General features: G+C 39.3%; 1 long non-coding RNA gene across 2 annotated transcripts in view; it reads right to left on the bottom strand.

Annotated features, from left to right (window-relative positions):
- Nucleotides 1–16,553, bottom strand: part of LOC138246410 (uncharacterized) — a 212,732-nt gene that overhangs the window by 10,472 nt on the left and 185,707 nt on the right. The window lies entirely within an intron of this gene.

The following is a 16,553-nucleotide window of genomic DNA, read 5'->3' as shown; positions in this document are numbered from 1 at the left end:
TTTTTACATATAAGTCACCCCTAAGGTGTGCCCTATGTGCCCCTAGGGCTGGGTGCCATGTAACTATAAGCAGGGACTTTATAAAAATAGATTTATAAGCCCTGGTGAGGTAAAAACAGCCAAATTCGTTTTTCCCTCATTGAAGTAAATGGCCTTCATAGGCTAGAATAGGCAGACTTTATTTTAAATTTTAAAGTCTCCTTAAATGTTGCATACCAAGAATTTGGTATCAAATTAATTGTTGTAATAAATCCTACAACTTCCAGTTGTTGGATTTAATATAACTAGTTCAGGTAAAAAGTTTAGACTTTACCTAAAAAGTTGCCAATTTCAGCTCTGCATTGTTTTTGCTGCTGTGCTCTGATTGGCCAGCCTGCAGCAGCTTCTGCCAGGCTGCCTTGATGAGGTGTGAAGTGGCCAGACTTCACACAAAGGAATGTGCTTGGGGGAGAGAATCTCCCCTCAGCAGATGGTGAGGCAGGAAGGGGGAGGGCTGCCAAACTGGTCTTCAAAGGCAGAGAAGGACATTTGCAGCACCCAGCAACACCCCCACATCCTGCAACCCCAGACAGCTAGGTGCCCCCTTGATTAGATTAGGAGAGGGCAGGAGAGGGGTGTGTTTATGATTTTTAGCCACACCAGTGGGTGGGCTCAGCCAGATGTAACCTCCAAAAATCAGATTCATCCATGTTGGATTTTTAGAGACTGTTGCCTTCTGGGATGGATTTTTGCCACACTTCCCAGGAAGTGGTCATCACAGGGGGACGACCCTGTCCCTGATTGGAGAACCAGGGCCCCCCTGCTTTTCACCCAGGAGCAAAGATAAAACTGGCAGACCTGCACCCACACCTCAGATCCCCTCCAAAATTCAACAAGAAAGGAACTAAGGAAGAAGAAGGACTGCCCTGCTGGACCCCTGGCCTGCACCTGGAACCTGCACTCAGAAGGACTGCACCAGCTGCACACTTGGGCTTCACCACAAGAAGGACTTTGCCTGGCTTCAACTGGTTCAAGGAGGGACTCCCTGTTTGCTACAGGTGAAAAATTGCTAACCAGAGTCCCCTGCACCAACTCCTGAAGAAAGCGACCAGCTGACCACTGTCCAGTGGCCAAAAAGGAGTTTGCGGCAGGTGCATTCTGGGAGTTGAAGTCCGCACCCCCCAAGGACCATCACAGAACTTCTGGACCCTTGGGGTGAGCTGTGGACCCCAAAAGAACCTTAAAAGAACATCTGGGTGAAGCCCCAGAAGTTTGGAGAAGATTTGACAAATTTTGTAAAAAAGCTCCAGAGAGGGACCGACCCACCGCGGAAATTCTAGCCGGCTTGCCTCAACCGCGACCCGGCCTGACTTCGTGGTTCGTCCCGGTAAAGAAAAACATCCAAAAAAGAGACTAAGTCCGAACGTAAAAAGTTGACCGGGACCTCCCAGCCATCGTATCCGAGAAGGGCTCCATGGACGTCGGATCAAGATCCAGGTTTACCCCGGTCGAAGGATTTTCATCTCGAAAAAATGACTAAGTCCGAAGGTAAAAGTCTCCACCGAGGAAACCCACATCGCGTATCCGGACAAGGGCTCCAGGAGGTCGGATTCAACTGGCAGGTTCGTCCCGGTGAAGAAAAACTTCAAAATAAAGACTAAGTCAGAAGGTAACTTTTTAACCGAGGCCTCCCGCGACCTGTAGCCGAGCAGGGCTCCATCGCGGTCGGCCTGAAAGTTTGACTTTGCCCCGGTCGAGGTGCAACCAGATGACCCGATTGGCGCTTTTTGTTTCTAAGCGCTAGAAAAGTAATAATTCTTTAAAAATTCATATCTCCGGTTCCCCTGAACCGATTTTAATCGTTTTTGTGTCATTTTAAAGATAAAAATATAAACTATTTTTATAAATTGGTTTTGGATTTTTAAACTGTTTCCTGTGTTTTATTTAATTACTGTTTTGTGATATTTGAATGCTTTACACTTTGTCTCCTAAGTTAAGCCTTGACGCTCGATGCCAAGCTACCAAGGGTAGAGCTGGGATTAATTTACTGAGACCTAACTGTACCTATGTGGAGGTTAGTGGCTTGTTGCTAGGTGTAGGTACCTACCTGCCCTACCAAAAACCCATTTTCCAACAGTGACCAATATATCAAAGCCAAAATATTGAAGGGATGAACAGACAGAGGCGTAGATTTACTACTCTTAACTCCCCATCTACCTGTCTTGAAGATGTGTATATCATAAAGGTGGGTATATGTGGAGTTAGGTATATAAAATCTAAACACACCTACCTGTTGATATTTGATCCTCTATATTCAGGTCATAATATTTCTTATGTGATATTCCTGACCTTAAATCATCATGTCATTAATTATCTTGTCCATAGACTAATATATCATCTAGGAAAACCAAAACGTGCTTTAACCCCTCTATGATGTGCTTACCTGTCTGGTGAAAACATGCAGCTGCTCATTCCAACCCAGATGGCCAGATGGCATATTGATACATTTAAATACTCTAAGAAATGCTAGAATTGATATCAAAGGGTGTAGATTCCCCACTTTATTTAATCTGATGCTTTCTGTTGAAAATACCCATCATGCTAAATATATGTGTCCCATTCAACATCACTAACTTGCCTGCTATGTTTAACAAATATTTTCTGGCAACCCAGATATTTGTATTTAAATCCCACACATCTGCACACAATCATATGTACTTTTCACTATCCTAGGGAGACCAAAACCATGGGCTCAAGCAATTCTGAAGATTCTGGGCCTGATTACGAGTTAGGCGGGTACTGTTCCACTGACAAGTTTTCAGCAGTGAGACAGCCACCTCCTCGGAGGTCCGACCACTTGATCTGGAGTTGGGAGGAGACACCCCCTCAGGACTGCCACCACTGCCAACATTACTGCTACCGCCATGGTATCAGCATAGGTGGCCCATGGAGGCTGGCCCACATCAACCGCCACTGGGCTAATCAGGACCTGCCTTACCACTGACCTTTACCATGCGGGGTCCCTCTGGGTGAAGGTTGACGGTAAGCCAGGGAAAGTACCACAAGAATTGTCTTGGGTGATTCCCCCCTCCCCAAATGTGAGTTGTAGCTCACGAGATGCCCCCCCAATGCCAACTGGCCAGGTGCACACAGTGCGCCCAACTGGCTGGTGGACCTGCAACATGGTCGGCATTAGCTTCAGGCACTTACTGGAGCTGAAGTATGCCACCGCCATGACAGTGGTGCCAACACACCACCAGTCCCACGGGAACATCAGAATGTGAAGGTGGGATGCTGCCACATTAGCGGCCTCTTCTGATCTGCCGCAGACTCATCAGGCCCTCTGTCCTCTCAATCACATATAACCCTTTTTAATCTCCCAAATTACATCCTCATCGGTTCCACCATCATATGCAGTACTTTTATAAATCGGCGTTCCATTTGTTTTGACCCTTTTTTAAAATAATTTTGTGCTCAATATTTTTGTGCTCAAGAACAAAAATGATGGATGTAATGCTTGAACTAACCTTGTTACTTGTAATCACCTGAGGCTGCATCCCAGTCTATCGTCATTTTGCACAACTAGGTTTTTATCAAGTTCCTGATGAGTAATTTTGATGATATAAAAAACTCTTTTCCATATGTTATCATCTAAAAGGTTTTAAGATGACTCTGAATCTACCAATACCATAATTTCTCTTACTCCCATTAATAGTTTGCATTGAGGCATGATCATGCCCATGTCACACCCACCATCCATCTCCTTCACCTCTAGCACATCCTACACAGTTTTCCTCATTTTGGCTTGTAAACTTGGTGTGCAGCTTTCTGATTCCCATTTCTAAGAATCAGTTTCACTCTTACATGCCCAAACATAATCCCCTTTTTCCCACACTTTCTGCAAGATGATTTTCTTGCATACCATATTGGACTGTTTGAAGTATATGGATAACTACTGCATCTGCATAATTTCATTTTACTATTCGCAACACTTGTTTGAACCTCAATCAAATTTGTCCTAGGGTGGATGGCTTCCTTGAATGTGCATCTTTTACTCTACACATTTCCATCCCATCTTTTTGTTTGTTTATCATTTCTTTCACCTAACCAGTTGGATGTTCGAAACACTTCATTAAGTTTTGGGTTTTGTTGCCAACAGTTTCTTCTATACTTTAGGTTTATTTACATAATAATAATTGGTCTCTGGTAAGTGATTTTGTTAGTTCTACAAATTCCCATGCCCTAACCTTATTCCTTTGGCTTGCTACATACTTACCCACTCTGCCATTCTTATCTGTGATGGTGTGCATTTAACTCCTGTTTTTTACAGATACGTTAATTTACATTCCATAGTGTTTTTCAAGCATCCTCACTGTCATCTCAAATACGTCCCTAGGTTCATCCTCACTATTAGCAGTTGATACTTCATCCAGACATTAATAGTCCTGCCCTCAATTCCTAAATTGAGCAGTAGTACACATTGCATCCCTGCTGTTGTAAGCCTTTCCCCACTAATAGCAATAAGTATAAAAACAATTTTTTCCATCATGCCTAGGGAAACAATGATTCTCCTGCATTTGTTATAAATACTGATGATTGTGACATTCTTGCTGGTGCCATCGTAGGTGCATGTAAATAAACAAACACAAGTCAACAAGTGTACTAAAACAAGAATCTAAAATAACTAGTTGAAACGATAAGTTGAAGCAGTGAGCTATTGGGGAGCTGGGAGTTAGGTACATAAAATAGGTATATAAAATCAAGACACACCTACCTGTTGATATTTGATCCTCTATATTCAGGTCATTATATTCCTTATGTGATAATCTGGACCAGTAAATCATCATGTCAGTCATTATCTTATCCATAGACTATTATCATCTTGAAAAACCAAAACTTGCTTTAACTCCTCTAGGATGTACTTAATTGTTTGGTGAAAACATGCAGCTGCTGATACCAACCCAGATGGTATATTAATACATTTAAATACTCTAAGAAATGCCACAATTGATATCAAAGGATGTAGATTCCCCACTTTATTTAATCTGATGCTTTCTGGTGAAAATATCCATCATGCTAAATATATGTGTCCCATTCAACATCACTAATTTGCCTGCTATGTTTAGCAAATGTTTTCTGGCAACCCATATATTTCTTTTAATTCCCGCATGTCTACACACAATCATATGTACTTTTCATTATCCTAGGGGAACCAAAACCATAGGCTCAAGCAAATCTGAAGATTGTGGGCCCGATTACCCGTTAGGCGGGCACTGTTTCACTGTCGCGTTTTCAGCAGTAAGACCTCCCCCTCCTCGGAGGTCCGACCACCCGAACTGGAGTTGGGCGGAGACACCCCTTCAAGACCGCCACCACTGTCAACATTACTGCTACTGCCATGATAGCAGCAGAGATGGCCCATGGAGGCTGGCCCGCATCAACCACCACTGGGCTGATCAGGACTTGCCTTACCACTGACCTTTACCCTGCAGGTCCCTGTGGGTGAAGGTTGGCAGTAAGCCAGGGAAAGTACCACAACAATAGTCTTGGGTGATCCCGCCCTCCTCAAATGTGAGTTGTATCTCACAGATGCCCCCCAATGCCAACTGGTCGGGTGCACACACTGAGTCACTTGCTAGGGAGACAGTTTGCCCAACTGGCTGGTGGACCTGCAACATGGCTGGCAGTAGCTTCAGGCTCTTACTGGAGCTGAAGCATGCCACCGCCATGACTGTGGTGCCAACACACCACCAGTCCCACAGGAACATCAGAATACGAAGGTGGGATGCTGCCATATTAGCGGCCTGTTCTGAACTGCCACAGACTCATAATCGGGCCCTCTGTCCTCTCAAACTCATCTAACTCTTTTAATCCCCCAAATTACGTCCTCATTGCCTCCACCATCATATGCAGTACTTTTATAAATCAGTGTTCCATGTGTTTTGACCCTTTTTAAAAATATTTTTGTGCTCAAGAAAGTATATAAAAATGATGGATGGAATACTTGAATTAACCGCACCACTCGTAACCATTTGAGGCTGCATCCCATTCTATTGTCATTTTGCACAACTAGGTTTTTATCAAGTTCCTGATGAGTAATTTTGATGATATCAAACACTCTTTCCCAAATGTTATAGTCTAACAGGTTTCAAGATGACTCTGAGTCTACCAATGCCATAATTTCTCTTATTCCCAATAATAGTTTGCATTTAGGCATGATCCTGCCCTTGTCACACCCACCATCCATCTCCTTCACCTCAGGCAAATGATACACAGTTTGCCTCATTTTGACTTGTAAACTTGATGTGCAGCTTTCTGAATCCCATTCCTAAGAATCAGTTTCACTCTTACATATTCAAACATTATCCCCTTTTTTCCACACTTTCTGCAATATGATTTTCTTGCATAACATATCAGACTGTTTGAAGTATGTGAATAACTTCTGCATCTGTATCATTTCAATTTACTATTCACAGCACTTGTTTGAACCTCAATCACATTTTTCTTGGGTGGATGTTTTCCTTAAATGTGCATCTTTTACTCTAGACATTTCCATCCCATCTTTCTATTTGTTTTTCATTTCTTTCACCGAACCAGTTGCATGTTCGAAACACTTCATTAAGTTTTGAGTTTTGGTGCCAACAGTTTCTCCTAAACTTTAGGTTTATTTACATATCAAACTAATTGGTCTCTGGTAAGTGATTCTGTTAGTTCTACAAATTCCCATGCCCTAACCTTATTCCTTTGGCTTGCTACATACTTACCCACTCTGCCATTCTTATCTGTGATGGTGTGCATATAACTCATATTTATTTACCGCTACATTAATTTACATTCAAAAGTGTTGTTCAATCATCCTCACTGTCATCTTAAATACGTCCGTAGGTTTGCCCTCAATATTAGCAGTCGATACTTCATCCAGACATTAATAGTCCTTCCCTCGACTCCTAAATTGAGCAGTGGTACACATTGCGTCCATGTTGTTGTAAACCTTTCCCCAACAACAGCAATAAGTATAAAAAAAAAAAAATCATCATGCCTGGGTAAATAATGATTCTCCTGCATTTGTTATAAATGCTGATGACTGTGACATGCTTGCTGCTGCCATTGTAGGTGCATGTGAATAAATAAACAACAAGTGTACTAAAACAAGAATCTAAAATAACTAGTTAAAAAAATAAGTTAAAGCAATGAGCTATTGGGGAGCTGTATTTTGTTAAGTAGTACATATATTTTTAATATGTCTTAACAGCAATACTTCCAAATTGTTGCTTTGTTGTGTATAAAGTTAGTAGTCCAATTGGCTAACACAAGGTTACCGATTGGCACTCCAATCCGGCTAACTCCTGAATGGGACTACCTAACTGGGCCAGGTAAGGTATCAAATTAATTGTGGAATTAAACATGACTTGATGTCCAGGTCAAATTTAATACCCTGACTGTCAGATTGCACTGCAATCAGAGAGAGAACCAAAGAAGGTTCTGCCCTGCTGCCTTTTAGATGAAGCATAGTGAGGCTGCACCATTGGAAGGACTGCACCTGCTGCACTTCAAAGTTTGGACTGTGCGTGTAACTTTTGGGTTGATTCCCAGCCACAATCTACAGCAGTGACTCTAAGGATCAATCAGGTGATCTCCTGGAGCCAGCTCCAGGCACACAAGAGCTGAAGAAGCCAAAACTGACAAGTTGGTAACCACAGCAAAAGGTTTGCTGCTTCAAGTCACCAGGCACTCATGAGGACAAATCTTAGATAGCCAAAGATGCACCCGAGTCTGCCTGACCCAGGAGTGCTAGTCTGGATTCATCACACCCAAGGGACACTAGCCTTCATTTAAGGATTTCAGCCCAACTGTGGTGCAGACTGACCAGTAGCGTAACATCCACTGGCCTTCTACTGCAAAGTAGAGGACTTCCAGAGTCCCTGATCTCCGTGGCGAAGTTCTCCCCACTTTAGCTGTGGACCGAGGTGTAACCACAAAGACACCCCCGCCAATAGCACCTGAACTGGAGTATCCTTTGAGCATCTTTTGCCAGCATCCCGCAGAATCAGGATCACTCCGTTGATGTCTATGGGGGTTGTCTTGTAAAGTTTGGACCTTGCCTTAAAATCACCCTGGTGGCCAGGTAACTGTCCAAAGTGTTCACTCTGGCTCCCTAGACCACAATCCTGCTGGAATTTGTCACCTACCCGAGGACTGATTAGCTGAACTAGCTGTTTCAAACTTTTCAAAAGTTTCCGAAGTTTTCATTAAGAAACTGGTCTTCCACTGTGCACATGCTGAAGCGCATCCCAAGTGAACCCTGTAGTGTTGAATAGGAGATTTATAGCCTCCACAAAGCATGAGGGATAAAGGTTCTACCTTGTTCCGTCTTGTAAGAGCAAGGCACTCAAGCCGTTGAAGTCTGTGGCCTCCACGATTTTTGTTCCTGTTTATATGTTTGAGCATTATTGTAAATTGTAGATATTTATTGTAAGCTATATGTATTTGATTTTTTATTGCTATTTATGATTTGTACTTGTAGTTCATTGTCTTGTATGAATAGTGAATGTTACTCCTTTAGTATCCAACACCTTTCCCGAAAAGGTTTAGAGTGGAGTGGGAATAGTAAATCTAATCCTTTCAGTGTCTAACACCTTCCCCAAAATGATTTTAGATTGCGGTGATGAATATTCTATTTACCCACTTTAGTGTCAAACACCATACCAAAAATAGTTTAGATTGGATTTGGAATAGTAAATCTAACCCCCTTAATGTCCAACACATTCCTCAAAATGGTTTACATTGGAATGGGAATAGTAAATGTAGATCCTTTAGTGTCTAACACCTTCCCTAAAATGGTTTAGATTGGAGTGCAAATAGTATATTGCACCCCTTCAGTGTCCAACACTTTCCCTATGATTGATCAGAATTCATTTGGAAACGTAAATTTAACACCTTTTCTGTCCAACACCTTTGGCAAAATGGTTAAGATTGGAGTTGGAATAGTAAATGTAACCTCTTTAGTGTCAAAAGTCTTCCCAAAGATGGTTTAGATTGGAGTCAGAATAGTACATTTAAAGCTTTAGTGTTCAACACCTCCCCCAAAATGGTTTTCTTTGGAGTAGGAATAGTTAATCAGGCCCATTGTGTCCAAAATCTTTTTCACAATATTTTAGATTTTAGTAGACATAGTAAATCTAACCACTTTAGTGTCCAACAACTCCACAATAATGTTTTAGATTGGAGTGCGACTAGTAATTTTCTCCTTTAGCATATTACACCGTTCCCAAAATTATTTAGACCATCAAAATGGTTTGTAGTTTAAATTTTTTTATACTACCTACTTTTAAACAATAAATACCAAGGTTTTTAAATATTGTTCATTTAAGTCTTCTATTTGTTATGTTTAATATACGTTTTTAATTTTGGTTTTCCATGCATACTTTTGTTTTGACATTACAGTGGTACAACATTTTTCTACGTTTGTGATATAGTATCACATATACTGTATTTATTTTACAGAATTTTGACATATTTATTTTTTAAACATGTTTTCAAAAATAGTACATAATTATTTTTATTATATATAGTTTTTAAAGATAGTTCTTTGTATTTTGGAATTTGTATAATACCGTTTTTAGTATATATCACTTAGCACTATTTAATACAAAGTTCATTTTTTAATAGTACAATTTAAGTTATCCAATATATTTATATTTGGCAGATATACTTTTTCACATTTTTAAAAACTTTTTCATATAATTTTATATATACAGTTCATACAATACTCACTATTCCACAACACTACAACAGCAGTAATTGGTGATCGTTTTCCGTTATATTTTTGAGTGTATGTTATATCTGGCTGGGATTGGAATGAGTGATGTATCTGAGAGGATATGTGTGTTTTTTGTGTATGAATGAGAGAGTGGAGTGTGATACAGGAGTGGAAAAGGGTAGAACAAAGGTTGTAATTGTAGACAGAATTGATACATACACTGTAAAGTGCTTTATGTGAAATGTATATAAAATGAATGAAATCTTTTCTCTTTGTTTTGTTTGTACAAATGTGTTTTTCATAAATTACGAATTGGAAAATAATTGTAAAAAATGCTTTGGATATGCAAATCAAAAAGTGTAGTAGGACATATTTATCATGACAAAAATAAATGAAAAATATAGTTAAAAAAATTATATGATTTGAATATTGTTTTCGGTCAGGCCATTTACAAGTTCAAGAGACTATAGAAGGCATACAGGTCATGTGGGATAGTGTATTCTTATTGTCTTATCTAAGGAGCAATATAAATATTAAGAGAGAGTGTGCAGTTTATTTATTGATTTGCGTTTTTAAATTATGTCAGGATACATTGTAATTGTTTTAATTTTTAAGCTTACTTGTGAAGGTGCTTTGCTATTTATTTCAAGACTGCCTTTGGACATTTCGTCATGCAGTCTAGAAGAGTGTTTTTTACTTGCAATTGTTACATTTTTGTTGTGAAAAACTGTGAGGTTTTGTGCTGTTGTTACACTGTTATCTTAATTATGTTTGTATTGTTATTGTTTCGGTTGTTTTACAGTAAATATTATTAGTCAGGATTGAATTTTGTTTGATTGTCACCTTTTTTGGTGGATGCTAATTTGTGTTTCTGTTTTACTTTTAAATGTGTGTATCTATTGTATTATTAATATATTTCTAATGGGTAATTTATTGTATTTATTTGTATTATATATTGTATAATTGATTTTCATGTATTAATGTTTGTTTTTTAAAATGTGTATATTTTTAATTGTAAATGTACTGTGAATAGATGTGGTTTCATAAGAATCATTTTATTAGTTGTATTTATATATTATTAACAGTTTTGTGGATCTTGCATATTTATTAAAAACATTTTATATTCATTATATTTTAAAAATGTGTTAATTAGTTGAAGTATCATTTTTTGTATATTTTAATGATATTTTTGCAGATGGTATTGTATTTTTGGATATTTTTGATGTCGTCTGTATGTATATTTAGCAGATGATAAGTTTTGTTTTTATATTTGTGTGCTCAATATTGTTAAATGTAGACATTTTACGGCAATATATTTGTCAACAATATTTGTGTTATTTTTAATTATGTGATAGCAATATTTTTGTTAACAATATTATTTTGATGATATTTTGGTGAGTCGATATTGTTTTCAACAATATTCTATCATGGAACCTCTCTCATTATTGATGAAGGGGACTCGTGGCATCATTATCCAAAACTGCTGCTTTCAGATATCCCCTTCTTGGGATACTATATATTGTAGCCAAATAGATCATGAAAGTCCATATTGGCATAAGCGACAACCTTAATATCGGCAAGCCTGTTGGATTTGAATCTGATATATTTGGAACCTTCTGTTTTAGCCAGAACATAGACCCTGGGAGAACAATACTTTTAGGATGATGAGATCCCTGAGAGGATGCTGATGACCAGGGACTGTGAAGTGCATTTGAAGGGTTGAGGCACCATAAAGCTGTGACTGTAGTAATCAGAGAAGTCTACTGTCACTTATGAGTCTTTGTAGTCTGAAAGAGCCCAGTGACAGGACCTGCAAATTTTGTCCTAGTTATAAGATTTTGTGTATAATACAGGCCCTCTGAAAAGCAGAATTTTCCAATTTTTGCATGCCATATGAATATAATTTATTTGAACTGTCATACTGTAACTGAATCAGACAGTGTTGTGACTGCTTTTAATTTGGGTAACTAGCGGCTATGCTGAGATGCTACTCCCTGTTGACATAGCCATTTTGAGATGAAAGCAGTAGCTGAGGAGTTGCTTTGGGATCTCCCCCATTTGTCAATAGATCAGGTTGTTGAACATTTTTCCTCAGATTGGTCAAAATGATATCTTCCACAAGAAGCTGATAGACCAATTGCTGAATCCCTTTAATCTCTTAAAATACAATGCCAGAACACTAGACAGGCCCTTTTGTTCCACAGGGGAAGCAGGCACTTGCCACGTGCAATTTTCAGCATACCTGTTATAAGACCTGCCTCTGTGGGGCCAAGACTTGAAGGAAACCTGCATTTTCTATGTCGTCACCTCAGACTTTTAGCCATTTTATGGAGCTTATTTTTTTCCTTGCCTTAGAACTCTGTGCAGTTAATGCCTGCTAGCCAATTGTAAAGTGCCTGTGATCCCCCTTTTAACACTGCCAAATTGGTATTGCTAATTGGTATATTTATCTTGCCTATATGACCCTAGATTATGATAAAAAATATACCCAGGGCCTAGAAGTAGTTAAATGCCAGTAGTGGACTGCCGCATCTTGTGTGCTATCAACTACACTAATCGTGTCAACAAAACGTCAGGTCTACTTTGTAGTCTGAATATAGCAATGTAAAAACTGCAATGCGACGTGTCAAAATCAACCCTTTGACAGGTAAAAACATAATTTTTCAATATTAATAGGTCACCACTAGGTAGGCCTTGTAGCCCATTAGGCAGGGTGCGTTATAGGTAAAAGTAGGTCATGTGGAAATTTAAAGTTAACATGACCTTATAGTGACTAGAACCCAAAAGCTATTTTCACTGTGGCAGGCCTAGCTGTCCCATGTGGAAAAGCAGAGTACAGGTTAAAATACTAACACTGTATCTTGGAAATGGGGCAAGCTAGAAAAAATGATTTAACAACTATTTGTAATGGTATATGTGTATTCCTATTAAATACTGAGGAAATGTTACCTTTTTACCAGCCTGAAATTGGGGTTAATTTGTACTTGCTGTTGAGCTTCAGAGGTGTGAAATGCCTACTAGGAGCAAACAATAAGCTGAGCTAAGTGGCCAGACATGACTCTTCTGAATATGTAAGGTTGAGGCTTTGGACATCCTTTTGACATTACAGTGTCAAATCCTGCTTGAATTTCAAATCCTGCTTGACAGGTATGCTGGTTTCACACATAACACTTTGTCGCTTTTGAAAGTGGAGTGAACAGACAAGTCTTTTGAATATACAGTCTGGTTGCTGAAGAACCCTCATTTTGTCCTACCAGACATCTGTCTTTAGGTTTATTGTGGGTACAGTAGTTCTCTTAAACTGGATTTTAGTGATAGAGTGTGCAATACACTAGGATTACCATAGTATACACTCCATCCCTCGTGCAGTCATAGATCCTAAGTTTAAGTGGCTGAAGACTTACTTTTGCCATCATGAAAGTGGGTGAGGTTGGCCCCAGGAAATTTACACCACTGTTAAAGTGTGCCCAGGACCCATCCCAAACCGTGCTCCATTGCAGTCCTCTTAAAATTGCTCTTAGGTCCTGTCTACTGCGATCATTGACTATCACTGCGGCTTTGTGCTTTTTATCACTATTTCAACTTAAAACTTTACAAATTTTGGGGCAAATGTATGAAAAGTGGCGCCACTTTTCTTGCGTCCCCCTAACGACACCATGTATGCTATATATTTATGATACTGTGCACCATAGTGCACATTAGGGAACTGGCGTCATAAATTTTGATGCTAGTTTGGCGCTTTGCAGGATTAGTGCCAAAAATATTTATGCTAATCCTGCAAAGTGACAGGAGGCCCTTTGAAAACTATGGGAGCCTCATTTTAACACCTGCCGTAGGCAAGCGTTAAAAAAGACACTAGAAATGGCACAGTGGAATTTCAGATATTCCAGTGCACCATTTTTCTGGGCCTCCGAACAATGGAAACCCCCCCTTGTATACATTATGGGCCTGATTACAACTTTGGCAGAGGGGGTTAATCTGTCCCAAATGAGACGGACATCCCGCCCACCGTATTACGAGTCCATTATATCCTATGGAACTCGTAATATGGTGGGCGAGATATCTGTCACATTTGGGACGGATTAACCCCCTCCGCCAAAGTTGTAATCAGGCCCTATGTCTGGCACAGGCATAATATGGCACAAGGGTTTACAAAGTAGCGCAATGCACGCATTGCACCACTTTGTAAATATGGCACACTACTTTTGCAAACCTAACGCCACATTAGCGAAAATAAAATTAAGTTAATGTGGTGCAAGGTGGCGCTAAGGGCTTCTTAAATATGGCCCTTAATTCAAGATTTTTACTGTTTTGCATTTTGCATTTATTACTGCTTTGACACTCCATAAATACTTTACACATTGCCCTAGGTCAGAGGTCTCCAAACTTTTTAATGCCGCGCCCCCCCAGTTGAAAAATAAAAATCATTGGGCCCCCACTCAGAATTTTTCACAATTATTTTATAACCATGGCAATGTTTAAATATGTCTAAACCTATTTAAACATTGCAGTTAAGTACTGTTACCTTTTTTAAACTGCAGTAACATGCTTCGGCTTAAAACAAAGGCCTGTTATCTGAATAATATTTATTTTGGCCAGAGTCTGGGCCCCCCCCTGGGATCACTTGAGGCCCCCGTAGGGGGGCCCGCCCCCCCCTTTGAAGACCTCTGCCCTAGGTTAAGCCTGTCTGCTTACTGTCATAGCTACAATGAGGTTGAGCTCATGTTAATTTAGTGAAATTAAGAGTTTACCCTGTCCATGGTTGTAATTATTCCCTGAGGTGGATAGTCACTCACCCCAAATAATAATCCAATTTCTTACAGAAAGCAACTTGTCTTTCTTCCACCATGAACTTCTCTATGGAATCCGTTGCCATTGTAGGCATGCTTGTGTCTCTGGTGAGCAGTGACTCTAATATTGCCTCTTCAGAATCATTATGTGACAGACTTGTCTCTTTTTATCAGAAACATTTCTGATATTTATGAGTGATTCAAACAATCAGGCCCAGTGTACTAAGAGCATTTTGCAATTCAGGATGAGCAAATTACACATTGATTGGTCTGTAATCTGCTCTTCATTTTGTGATAACTGATCTAATAATCAACCACATTACAAAAAGGTATAATTGTAAAGCATTGGAAACCTTGAGCAACATCTAATTTTGTGACCATCTACAAATGGCTGCAAATGCAGGGATGAAGTTCTAAGAGGGGCAATATATCTCCATCCCTTTTTTGCAATCCAAGCATATCAACATACGTGTTTAAAGTACTCCTTGCTCTTAAAAAGGACAAGTGTTGATTTTGTAAAAATAATGTTGACATGCTGAAAAAACATTGTGGGCAGCATTCAATGGTCTGTTGGAGATTCTCTGTTCCCCACTTAGTACCCACCTCGCTTCTCAGTGGGAAAACTATCTGTATAGGACAACTTTCCCTTTGTGAATCAGTTACCACACCAGTATGGGTGCTGGTAGCTGATCAGTGGTTTGCAAAGACATTTGCAGTCCCAAACTATTGGCAATTAACTTTGTGGCTGGCCTAAGGACTTTGTGAATTAAGATCAAGGCTGGTTGAGAGAACTGTCACCACAGGTGTATCGACATCTATGTTTGAAATACCCACAAGAGCATGGTACATCAATGATTGTTGATTAATATGTATGTTAATACTGCAGCTGGCCTAAGGACTGTGTGAATAAATATCAAGGCAGGCCTTTCACTACAGTTGTACGGACATCTGGGATTTGATGTTTGGAATACCCACTAAAGCATGGAATATCAAAGGTAGTTGACTAATATGTATGTAGAGAATGTTGGAATATTAAGATAGTAGGATAAGGATATATGCCCTACGAATTCTGAAAATAATATTTGCTATTAGTTCAGACAAAAGAATGAGGAGAAACATATGAAATTTGGAAGTGTATCTGTTATATTGTCATATATTATTGTTTGTGGAAATCTGATTTGTCTTATTTGTTGTTTTATTGTGAGTGAGTTTGGAGTCAGTTTTTGTGCTGATTATCAACTGTTTTTTGTCTTTTGTGTCTTTCTGTTAGTAGGAATGGTGTTTGGGATTTTTTCTATATTTTATGTTTTTTCTGACTAGTAATAAAATGTATACATGTTTATAATTAGCTTTATTTGTTATTGATGTTTGTATGTAGAAATTTATAGGAGAGGGACATGTTTTTACAAAGATTGATTTGATTCCCTAATTTTCTCTCCTTATCAACCTAGGGACCCCTTTTTTGACCTTTCTTTGTCCCAAACTATTTATACACATCAGTGCAACTTGCAAATATACTCTCATTTGCAATTGGGAAAGGTTCACAAAGTGCCTTTTGTGAGTTTAAATGATATTTGTGACTCAAAAAATGGGGTTTGTATATTACAAATAGTTACTTACCTGTTGCAAACTCTGGCCCAATTAAGGGTTTGGTGGACAGGGTACTCAGTGATGGAGTATCCCGTCTGCCAAACTCTTGGTGTACTCATCTGCACGCTCAATTTTGAGTCGGCGGACTACCAGGTTTACAATTATGGAGTATAATTTACTCTTTCATTGTAAACCCTCCTTTGAGTGCCTGAGCATTATGGGATGTCAGGTGTAAGATGTAAGCTGTCTGACCATTCACCCCATATAGAGGGTGTTTATTTGGTAGTGGGACACAGTAACATTTTAAAAATGACCCTTAAACCATGGGAGAAAACGTCCTTGAAGTTGGAGTGATTAGTTTTTCCTTTTCCCCAAAAAAACTTTCCTTTGGAAGTTTATTGTTGGAAAAGTAGAAACTTGTAAATGTTTGATCC

This window comes from Pleurodeles waltl, chromosome 7 (assembly GCF_031143425.1).
Source record: "Pleurodeles waltl isolate 20211129_DDA chromosome 7, aPleWal1.hap1.20221129, whole genome shotgun sequence".
NCBI lineage: Eukaryota > Metazoa > Chordata > Amphibia > Caudata > Salamandridae > Pleurodeles > Pleurodeles waltl.
Note: the sequence above shows the minus strand (reverse complement) of the source record. Positions and strands in the feature narration are given on the sequence as shown.